Source organism: Babylonia areolata, chromosome 8 (genome assembly GCF_041734735.1).
Source record: "Babylonia areolata isolate BAREFJ2019XMU chromosome 8, ASM4173473v1, whole genome shotgun sequence".
Taxonomy (NCBI): domain Eukaryota; kingdom Metazoa; phylum Mollusca; class Gastropoda; order Neogastropoda; family Buccinidae; genus Babylonia; species Babylonia areolata.
The window spans coordinates 35,794,989-35,807,488 of NC_134883.1; positions in this window are offsets into that span (position 1 = coordinate 35,794,989).

The window sequence follows — 12,500 nt, forward strand, 5'->3', positions numbered from 1 at the left end:
AGATCTCGGTTTATCGTCTCATCCGAATGACTAGCGTCCAGACCACCACTCAAGGTCTAGTGGAGGGGGAGAAAATATTGGCTACTGCACCGTGCTTCGAACCAGTGCGCTCAGATTCTCTCGCTTCCAAGGCGGACGCGTTACGTCTGGGCCATCACTCTATATGGAGCTTTTAAGTTCAGAGAGATGGTACTGTCTGTGTTACTTCACGTTATTGGGATACAAAAGCAGTGGTACACACGCTAACAGTGATGGAGACATTTGTAAAATCTGTTATCGCCCCTTGTTCATATGGGGGCTGTGGCCTTAAATGAATAAATCATCTCTCTCTCTCTCTTTCCCTCTCTCTCTTTCCCCCTCTCTCTTTCCCTCTCTTTCTCTCTTTCCCTCCCCCCCTCTCTCTTCACTCCCTCTCTGTCTCTCTCCATGATAATGTCAACAATAAAAATGAAACTTCCAAATGGCTTGAAGTGACCGTTGATACTTATGTAAAACATTTTGTTATGGCATAAAGATAAATAAATGATTCTCCCTCCCTCCATCTCTCTCTCTCTGTGTGCGCGCGCACGCACGCACACACACACACACACACACACACACACACACACACACACACACACACACACACACACACACACACTACCCCCCTCACACGCACGCACGTACACACGCACGCATACACAGAGTGAGAAAGTTCGCGACCTTTCGCATTTTGCACTTGATTAAATACTTTAAGATCGATTTTCAGAGCACACAATGCAACAACCAAACATAGTGTATAGAATTCCACACGACAACTATTGATCTGAGGATGCATGACTAAGTACACTCAGCGCGACCCGGCTGGCTGGATGATACACAGAGAGCAAGGCAGCCGAGCTGGGCTGGATGTTGTGTGACTGGAACCGGCGGTGACTGAGCCGCCATTCGCGTACCTGGGAACGGGAATTGTTTCACAACGTTTTCACTCAGCCAAAGGCTTACTAATGCAATATATATATATATATATATATATATATGCATACTTTACGCATTAGGATGTAGAGATATAATGATGTTCTGAATATTGACATTTCCATAACAACACAATATAGGCAGAACCATACATATTCAAGAACGTATTAACTCCATGATTATATTATTTGTATTTGTATTTCTTTTTATCACAACAGATTTCTCTGTGTGAAATTCGGGCTGCCCTCCCCAGGGAGAGCGCGTCGCTATACTACAGCGCCACCCATTTTTTGTATTTTTTCCTGCGTGCAGTTTTATTTGTTTTTCCTATCGAAGTAGATTTTTCTGCAGAATTTTACCAGGAACAACCCTTTTGTTGCCGTGGGTTCTTTTACGTGTGCTAAGTGCAGGCTGCACACGGGACCTCGGTTTATCGTATCATCCAAGCGTCCAGACCACCACTCAAGGTCTAGTGGAGGGGGAGACAATATTGGCGGCTGAGCCGTGATCCGAACCAGCGCGCTCAGATTCTCTCGCTTCCTAGGCGGACTCGTTACCTCTACGCCATCACTCCACTTATTATATAGATTAATCTTGTACTAAACATGTATATAATGCCCATTTTTGCACAAATTTGTTATATTTGATAGTTGTGCTAAAATATACTTATCTACTACATAATATGCTCGTTTGAGATCTTTTAAGAACATTTGTAATGACGGCCTTACTTTATTGATTCTACATTTGTAAACATACAATTTAGTTATCAATAAAAAAGGAACTTAGTGCTTGATGTGTTTTATATCAGTAGCATAAATGACAAAGAATATATTTTGTTGGGTGTATGTATGCTTTGTCTAAACAAACGAAACTAGAATGCACAAAGAAATTACTGTTTTGTACGGCGACATACATACATAGATACATGATTACTATTCACACATACAAACACGCATGCATAATCGATAACGTAATGAAATCCACAACAGATAGATACATACATACATACATACATACATATATACATACATACAATAACAACGAAACAGTTGATATGACAGTCAGACGCAGCTGGACTTAATAATAATAATAGTAATAGTAATGATAATGAATATTTGGACAAATACAATTACACATACATACATTGATGCAGTTACACTTCATAACATTCATTTGCCTATACGCATCACAAATTAAACAGGTTACGCACACACACACACACACACACACACACACACACACCGGGCATTCATACCGGTACAGCCCTATTCTTCTCTCCACCCACCAACAATCGCAGACAGACACACAGGGCGGGAAAACTAATCACAACAACAGTGAAAAAGGTGAGAGTTTGGGGAGCTGATTTGAATAAGGACAAAGACTGAGCGTGTCGGACAGAATAAGGGCTTGTTCCAGATTACAGGTCCAATGAAAGAGAAAGCACGTTCCCCATGGAGTTTCTTTCGCCTAAAAAAAACAAAAACGGGAGTTGCTGAAATGGCAATAAGCTATATATCGCCCCCTACTACCCCCCCCCCCCCCCCCAGGCCGCCGCGCCCCCCCTCCCCGACACACCCTTTGCAAAGAAGAATATGTTAAATAGTCGCTTTGACAATGCATTCCACATGCAAACGCATTCGTGTATTATGAAGGCAATCAGAATACACAGATAAATTACAATTAGGTACGGTATTTCAACATACATTTACATGTATTTACTGCTCACATACACAAACACGCGCACACACTCACATCATCATGATGGTGATGGAAGTCCACTGCGAACGATGACATGACGTCAGTGACTCTGGAGAGGGGAACGCAGCCCTAAGGCAGACGCACAAAGGCGGCCACACTGTGGACAGGCAACAGCAGGTGATAGGTCTGCTCTCCGACTTGGCCGGATTGAGTGATGCTTCTGGTCCAGGTCCTGAAGACGCCTCTCCTCAAACGCCAGAACTCCCTTCTAGACAGCCAGTCATACTGCAGAAGTAAATACATACATACATACAATGGGAATAAGCTTTCCGTAAGCAAACGTATGCATCCATACATGTATACAGAATCAGAGTAGCTTCATTATCTCAGTAAGAGAAATCAAGTGTGGTGAAGTCTGTGATACATATTACAAACATGACAGTAAAAGTTGGCATACAACATACCTGTATAACAAAAACACACACAACACAGTCATAGCAAACCCAACCCGATACGTACAGACAACGGCAACGAGCTGTGCATCGACCGCCGTGCTCATAGCTGGTACAGACAGAAATGATTCCGTGCTGTGATAGTAATGATTATCAGCGTGTTATTAATATCATGTAGACATGATGCACGTTAATCTATTGACTTCCTTAAAAGTCCCCAACCTCACCCAAACCCCAAGAGAGAGAGAGAGAGAGAGAGGTCGCCACCGCTTTGTTGGGAATCCGCACAGAACAGCACATGGACACACACACACACACGTGCGCATAAGCGCGCGCACGCACACACACACACACACACACACACACACACACACACACACACACACACACACACACACACACACACACACACACAGAACCCCATAAATCCACAAACCAATCACCCATTTCTTTTGTTTCTTTGATTACTCAGACCGTAAAATGACATGCTTACCATAAATATTTACTGAAAACCGGCCGTTCTCCCCTCCCCCCCCCCCCCCCACCCCGCCCCCCTCTTGTTTATCGACGATCAGAAAATGTGCGGTTATATGAACGCGATGATAATGTTGAGCATCGTTAGGGGCGCTATGTCCCTCTTGAGGAATACGTAAGGAACCTCAAGCCCCGCCCCCACTCCCCCCGTTCTCCCCACCCCCATCTTCCCTCTATGCTATGGGGATACAAAAGGAGGGGGTATATGGTTACTTTGTTGTGTTATTACGTTGCATTCACAATGAGAGCGTGGGCCCTGGGGCCCTTTGAGAACACATGGGTCTCGTGCCCAACAGATACATAATTATTTTGTCAGGCTGTTCAAGTTCTGCATGACTAAGCTGATGTAACATGTGTGGCGTATTATGTTTTTCTCTCGCGGTTTTTGTTTGTTCGTCCGTCTGTCTGTGTGTCTGACACACATACACACACTCACATGGACACAGACACACACACACACACACACACACACACACACACACAGGCACACACACACACTCTCTCTGTATGTCTGTCTGTCTCTCTCACTCTGTCATATTATAAATGAAATATTCGGCGGGCACAGATTACGCGGTTGGTTAATGGCCTATGCCATCACGTAAAAGCCCACTCGTGTACATACAAGTGATCATGGGAGTTGCAGCTCACGAACAAAGAACACATGAAAGAATGCGTGTGTATAATGATTCAATGAAACATGTATTCTTGTGCTGCTGTCTTTCTTTCTTTCCCTTTTCTCTAAGGTGGAAGGTGGTAGAATGGTTAAGACCCTTGTCCAGATGTCAGTACCATGTCCCTGAGAGTCCAGGTTCCATTCCCGCTCTCGCCCTTCCTCCCAACACTGGAAAATCAAACCGAGCGTCTCGTCAGTCAGATGAGGCAATAAACCGAGGTCCTATGTGCACCACACATATGGCAACACTGAAAAGAACCCATGGCAACAAAGGAAAATTATGTAGAAGAAATCCACTCTGATAGGTACACAAGTATATATGCATGCACTCGAGACATGACTAGCGAATTAGGTTATTCTGCTGTCAGGCAGACTATACAAGCAGATGTGGTGTAGCGTATATGGCTTTGTCTGAACGCAGTGAAACTGAAATCGAACCCCCCCTCTCCCCCCTCCCCCCCCTTCCTGTCGTTTCTTTGTTTCTCTCTTTCATTTCGCGTCAAACAGTTGGTGGACTGATGCTGGTGATTGCAGCGGTCTGTGCATAAGAAGGCAATGTATCCCGTAATGAATGCGTTGCTCGGTATCATCAAATAAAACATCTTTTCCATGCATATTTGAGAACTTCCTGTTGGGGACCTCATCATAACTGATGCTGTGTTTCCTTTATATGTAATGCATGGAAAGAAATACTGCATACATGGAAGGAACATGAAACAACTTCAAACACATATGTAACTGTGTGGACGTATACTGCATACATGGAAGGAACATAAAACAACTTCAAACACATATGTAACTGTGTGGACGTGGCGGCAGCGCTTATCGCACACTGGACCGCGGTCTCTGGTTGATCCGCACTCTGTGTCACAGCAGAAAGCGACGGGCCCGACAGCAAAGTGGTTAAAGTGTTGGACTTTCAAACTTGGGGTCCTGGATTCTAATCCCGGTCGTGGTGCCCGATGGGTTAAGGGAGGAGATTTTCCCGATCTCCCAGGTCAGCAGATGTGCAGACCTGCTATTGGCCGAACCTCGTTAACGTTAATGAGATAAGCACGTTTAAGATCCTGCGGTCATTGTTAGTGTTCGGTAGGTAATGAAAACAAGAATAATTATATATATACACACCCCTGAAAACGGAATATATTTGTCCACACGGCGGGGTGAAAATAATTATACACATAAAACACTCTGCTTCATTCAAGTGAAGGTGGGAACTGCACACCACGAGCCACGTAGAAGAAGAAGCAGAGTAAGCAGAGTAAGAAGAAGTAGAAGAAGTAGAAGAAGAAGAAAATGAAGTAGAAGAAGAAGAAACAGGCAGGACGCGATGAACAGTGTCTTGGAAGTGGTGTGCTGCGGGATGAGAGTGGCCCCAAACAGCACATCCATTATGCAGGAGAAAACGACACGGCCCCTTCCGGCCTGTGTCTTCCTGTCATGCACAAGCCCAGGACAGATCCCCGCAAATCTCCTCTCTGCTGTAAACAGCCTCGCAGCTTCTGATTACAGAAGAAGCATTTGCTGGTTGCTGGCTTTTTGTTGTGACAAGGCAAGGCATGTCTTCGTCTTATGTCGCCAGCAAACTTCCGGTGCAAGCTCCGGCATTAGAATAAAATAAGAATACCGTCTTTGTGCCTTGACAAATCAAAACTGGTAAACTGAACTGGATGCCCAATATGAAAGAACAATGAGGCGATGGGAATGAATAATTAACAGACAATAGTATCAGTATCAGTATCAGTAGCTCAAGGAGGCGTCACTGCGTTCGGACAAATCCATATACGCTACACCACATCTGCCAAGCAGATACCTGACCAGCAGCGTAACCCAACGCACTTAGGCCTTGAGAAAAGAAAAAATATAATAAAAATAAAATAAATGAAAATATATAAATACATTAAATAAACAAACAAACATACAAAAAATCCCCACAAAACACACCCCCAAAAAAAATATATAAAAAAGAATAAATAACAGACAATAAACAGTGGTAACTCTCTCCAGTTACAAGGTACACAACTTCAGGTCAATGCTGTTTATGCTACCAATTTAGCTAGCACACAGGTAAATAAAATGGAACAAACCCGGATACTTTCTTATGATTAAAGGCTATGCCAGTCTTGGATTAAAGTTAATTTGTGTCAGCACATTTCGTCTGTCATTGCTGCTGTGTGCACATGTCAAATATTCGAAGGACAAGCCCTTTTTAAAGTGTCTTGTTCATTTACCCATGTGCTTGCTGAATCGGTAGGGAACGCGCAAAGTAGCATAGACCTGAAGTTGTGTACCATATAAATGGAGAGGGTTACCACTCTTTATTAGATGTACAATACTTTTGAGTCGATTGATATTGCCTCAACCAGCGGATTGATGTCATGGGCAAATAGCACTGCAAGGATTGTCAAGTGCTACTTACAAACTGATGCTAATTATGAGAGAAATCCACTCGACATGATTTATCGTTTCTTCAGCAATATGAAAGGCAGTTGTTTTTTAAGGGTGTGTGGCTGGACGTGTCACGATGGGCTGAACGGGGGATGATTTGGGATAAAGTGAACAGAGATGATGGATACTCGTCACGCGGTTCTCCATTCTCTCTCTCTCTCCATTCTCTCTCTCTCTCTTCTCTCTCTCTCTCTCTCTCTCTCTCTCTCTCTCTATATATATATATATATATATATATCTGTGTGTGTGTGTGTGTGTGTGTGAGAGAGAGAGAGAGAGAGAGAGAGAGAGAGAGAATAAAAGGTACAATGGAACAAACCCTGACACTTCCTCAGAAAGGAACCCAGAGAACAGCAAACTAACCAGCTGGATAAAAAAAATGATGACCATCCAAAGAGAAAGACTCTTCGTTCAATGAATGTGCACAAAATGTGCATAGATGATACATATATGTAAAAATATATGTCATCATCATCATTTACCTATTTGTTTATGATATATATATATATATATATATATATATATATATATATATATATATATATATTATAGCTGTGCGTGCATACAATGTGTCTTGCATGGTGTTGCTATCACGTCATCGACATTTTTTTACACCAGTGATACACGATGTCTGCGACCCAGGCTTATCTTTGTCCTCCTGCCTATTGTCTGCATCAGCAGACTCCAGCCTTCGTTCCATGGGCAATCAATGCGTCTGTCCCGCCGGAGGGGGGTGGGGGGGGCGGGGGGGGGGATGGGGGGCACTTTTAACATGGGGATGGGGTGTGCTACGCCCACTGACTGCCTGTTAGAGAAATTGTCAGCCTGTCATATTCCTTCGTCCTCGCTCAGGGCTGATTGGGTGTCCCGTGTTGATTTTTTCGTTAACGAATGTACATATAGATGGGGAGGTAAATTAGAGAGCGTTGTCACTTGTTGACGCACAGGGGCTGATTTCATTTGTCCGCTTTTGTTTTGAGGAGGGGGGTGGGTTAGGTTATTTGTTTGTTTTTGTTTTCGTTCGCTTCTTTGTTTGTTTTCGTTGAACGTGTTTGCCTGCCTCAGGGTGTTTTTGCAATATAAATCAGAGGCTCGTTTCTGTTGTGATATACAGAGGAGATTGAATTTGTCATTGTTTTTGTGTTTTTGTTTTACAGCTTCGTTTGTTGATTCGTTCGTTTTTGTGTCACTGCTGTCTTTTTTTTTTTCTCTCTTGGGTTTTTTTTTTTGTTTGCTTATTTTTTGTCTATATTTTCACTGAGGATTTGTTGAGAAGAAATAAAAAAAAAACACTTCCTGGTCGTGAATTCAGAGGGGATATTTTAATCTGTCCACGTTTGTTTTCTGTTTATTTTCGTTGCACGCGTTTAGCTGCATGGGGATTGTTCGCCCTTTTCAAGCGGAATGGTGTGTTTTATCTTATCCCTTCATGGGTTCCCCCCAGGGAGGTTGGGGGTGGGGGTGGGGGGTCGGGGGGGGGGGGGGGGGGGGGGGGTCGGAGGCGATTTGTGGGGGAGGGGTGTTTGAATGTGTCCAGTGTAAGCTCCAACAGCTGTGTATGTTTCTTGTGTGTGGTTTTTCCCTCCTCGTATATTATATTGAATAAAGTCATGAACGTGGGGTTTTGCCATTAGCTGGGATGGGGGAAAACATGCGTGGGGTGTGTATGGTTACAACAGGTCACCACAGGTTGGGGTGTGTATGGTTACAACAGGTTATCACAGGTTGGGGTGTGTATGGTTACAACAGGTTATCACCACAGGTTGGGGTGTGTATGGTTACAACAGGTTATCACCACAGGTTGGGGTGTGTATGGTTACAACAGATTATCACCACAGGTTGGGGTGTGTATGGTTACAACAGATTATCACAGGTTGGGGTGTGTATGGTTACAGCAGATTATCACCACAGGTTGGGGTGTGTATAGTTACAACAGATTATCACCACAGGTTGGGGTGTGTATGGTTACAACAGGTTATCACCACAGGTTGGGGTGTGTATGGTTACAACAGGTTATCACCACAGGTTGGGGTGTGTATGGTTACAACAGATTATCATCACAGGTTGGGGTGTGTATGGTTACAACAGATTATCATCACAGGTTGGGGTGTGTATGGTTACAACAGGTTATCACCACAGCTTGGGGTGTGTATGGTTACAACAGGTTATCACCACAGGTTGGAGTGTGTATGGTTACAACAGATTATCACCACAGGTTGGGGTGTGTATGGTTACAACAGATTATCACCACAGGTTGGGGTGTGTATGGTTACAACAGATTATCACCACAGGTTGGGGTGTGTATGGTTACAACAGATTATCACCACAGGTTGGGGTGTGTATGGTTACAACAGGTTATCACCACAGGTTGGGGTGTGTATGGTTACAACAGGTTATCACCACAGGTTGGGGTGTGTATGGTTACAACAGATTATCATCACAGGTTGGGGTGTGTATGGTTACAACAGATTATCATCACAGGTTGGGGTGTGTATGGTTACAACAGATTATCACCACAGGTTGGGGTGTGTATGGTTACAACAGATTATCACAGGTTGGGGTGTGTATGGTTACAACAGATTATCACCACAGGTTGGGGTGTGTATGGTTACAACAGATTATCACAGGTTGGGGTGTGTATGGTTACAACAGGTTATCACAGGTTGGGGTGTGTATGGTTACAACAGGTTATCACAGGTTGGGGTGTGTATGGTTACAACAGGTTATCACAGGTTGGGGTGTGTATGGTTACAACAGATTATCACCACAGGTTGGGGTGTGTATGGTTACAACAGTTTATCACAGGTTGGGGTGTGTATGGTTACAACAGGTCATCACAGGTTGGGGTGTGTATGGTTACAACAGTTTATCACCACAGGTTGGGGTGTGTATGGTTACAACAGATTATCATCACAGGTTGGGGTGTGTATGGTTACAACAGATTATCACCACAGGTTGGGGTGTGCATGGTTACAACAGATTATCACCACAGGTTGGGGTGTGTATGGTTACAACAGGTTATCACCACAGGTTGGGGTGTGTATGGTTACAACAGGTTATCACCACAGGTTGGGGTGTGTATGGTTACAACAGGTTATCACAGGTTGGGGTGTGTATGGTTACAACAGGTTATCACAGGTTGGGGTGTGTATGGTTACAACAGGTTATCACAGGTTGGGGTGTGTATGGTTACAACAGATTATCATCACAGGTTGGGGTGTGTATGGTTACAACAGGTTATCACCACAGGTTGGGGTGTGTATGGTTACAACAGATTATCATCATAGGTTGGGGTGTGTATGGTTACAACAGATTATCACCACAGGTTGGGGTGTGTATGGTTACAACAGATTATCACCACAGGTTGGGGTGTGTATGGTTACAACAGATTATCACCATAGGTTGGGGTGTGTATGGTTACAACAGATTATCACCACAGGCTGACGACATACAGTTTCCTCAGGGAAAAGCACACGTGACCACAGCAGCGCTACTTTTTGCTTTGTCTTCTTCGTTCTTGTCAGAGAGGAAAGGGTTATGTGAGGAGGTGCGTGTCTGGTGTGTGAGTGTGTGAGCCAATGTGTGTGTGTGTGTGTGTGTGTGTGCGTGCGTGCTTGCGTGCGTGCGCGCGCGCTTGCTGTGTGTGTGTGTGTGTGTGTGTGTGTGTGTGTGTTTTCAAGATGAAAATGTCTCGAGAATAGGTGTTGTCCAACCCTTCATACTTATTTCTCAAGAGCTCCACCCTTGTTTTAGAGAAAACACGATAACACACACATGCACCAACTATCATCCACAGTGTTGAATGTTAGTCATTATTCGTGATACCTTTGTGTTGATTTCAGTAAAAGAAAGCCCCAGGAGATTTTATCTTGTCAAATTAGTGACAAGTGATTCATCAATGGCGTTACGTATCCTTTTGGTGAAGCCTAGTTTGGAAGTCAGGGCCACTGGAAAACAATGCTGTGTGTCCATATTGTATGAACCAGAAAGCAGTTTAATGGCCAGTCATGTTTTTGCGTTGTTTTTGTTTCTGGATGCGTGTATTGCCTTTTTTTTCTTTTGGGGCCACATCCTTTTTGTTTTGTTTTTTTGCTTCCACTGTATACATTAGTGTGTACGCTTGGAAGTGATTTTTTTCCTCCCGCAGAAATGAGATAATGGACAGACGCTTTCAATTTGTTAATTTGCGTTCTTTTGTAGTCTGAAGCTCGGTTAAAACAAACGAAGATGATGAAGTGGAGAGAGAGAGAGAGGCAACCATTCACTTAAAAAGCTCACAGTCCATTAGAGAAATTGCCAGCGTGTCAGTGTGTCGTTTGCCTCAGAATTTGTGTTTGTCGCATGGTCTGGATACCCTGGTTTCATTTATTTCCCCCCCTTTCTGTTTCTTTGAAAGGGCGCATGTAAGTGAATATTTAAAGGCGTGGGCTGAGGGGGGAATGGAGAGACGGGCAGTCTCTCTGTCACTTGCCTGATTGTGTTGGGCTTATTGAGTCTTTGTGATGGGTGTGATATTTCTTTATCCCCCCCCCCCCCCCTGTCTTTCTCTGTCTGACCATTTCTCTCTCGCGTGAGCCTCCCCCCCTCCCCCATCGAAGAAGAAAGTGAACGCAGTTGGCCAGTTGAGCAGACAGTGGAAGACGTGTTGAGAAAGGAGCACGTGCTTATCGTGAGCTTATCGGTTGTTGTGTTCTCTGCAGCGTTGGCTGTGTCGTCCTGAGGCAGGAGCCTGAAGGAAGGGTGGGCGACACTGGGGGCGTCAGGGCGAGATGTCTCAACAAGTTGTGGCGATACGTATAGTTAGAGACACTGTGTGTGTGTGTGTGTGTGTGTGTGTGTGTGTGAAATTCCGTGTTTCACTGACTTCGTAATTTGTAATATGGAGAAGCCGGAATAGTGACGTGTAATTCCATCACGTATCAGACACGAGAGACAGAGATACGGATACGGACACGGATGTTTTGTACAATCTTGGCCATGACCCCTCATGAAGAGGAGGTGTAAACAAGCATTACAGAACACGAGAAAGAGAGAGAGAGAGAGAGAGAGAGAGAGAGGTGAAGGCGTGTGTAAACAATCGATTCACAATAAATGTGAAAAGAACAGCTGTGCTGATTGATGTTTTAACACGCCATGAAAGGTTATTCCTCGTATTTATCGTGACGTCCCAAAGAGCAGGCCACCCCCTCTCTTTCAGAGATCGAGGAATCACGAAAATAGCTGGGATTAAAAATAACTGAAGTGTTGGGTGATGAAGAAACAAGGAGTGGCGACCTGTCAGACCTACACAGGTTCATTCATTAACTGTGCTGTGAACAAGAAAGACTGACACACCTCTGAGAGCCAGGTGGGCTCTTGTTGCAACATCATTAGCTGACGCGCAGAGCGACAGAGATGTAAAATCCAGACAAAACAGTGAATTAGCCACAGAGTAATAAATCCAGGCTAAATGTTAATTAGTTTCAGTTCCAGTTTCTCAGGGAGGCGTCACTGCCTTCGGACAAATCCATATTCGCAACACCATATATGTTTGAGTACCAGCATCATGTTTGTGTACCCATTAGAGTGGATTTCTTCTGTAAAATTTTGCCAGAGACAACACTCTTGTTGCCATGGGTTCTTTTTCAATGCGCCAATGCGTGTTGCACACGGGGCCTTGGTTTTTCGTCTCATCCGAATGACAAGACGCTCAGTTTGATTTTACAGTCAAACGTGGGAGAAAGGGCGAGAGCGGGATTCGA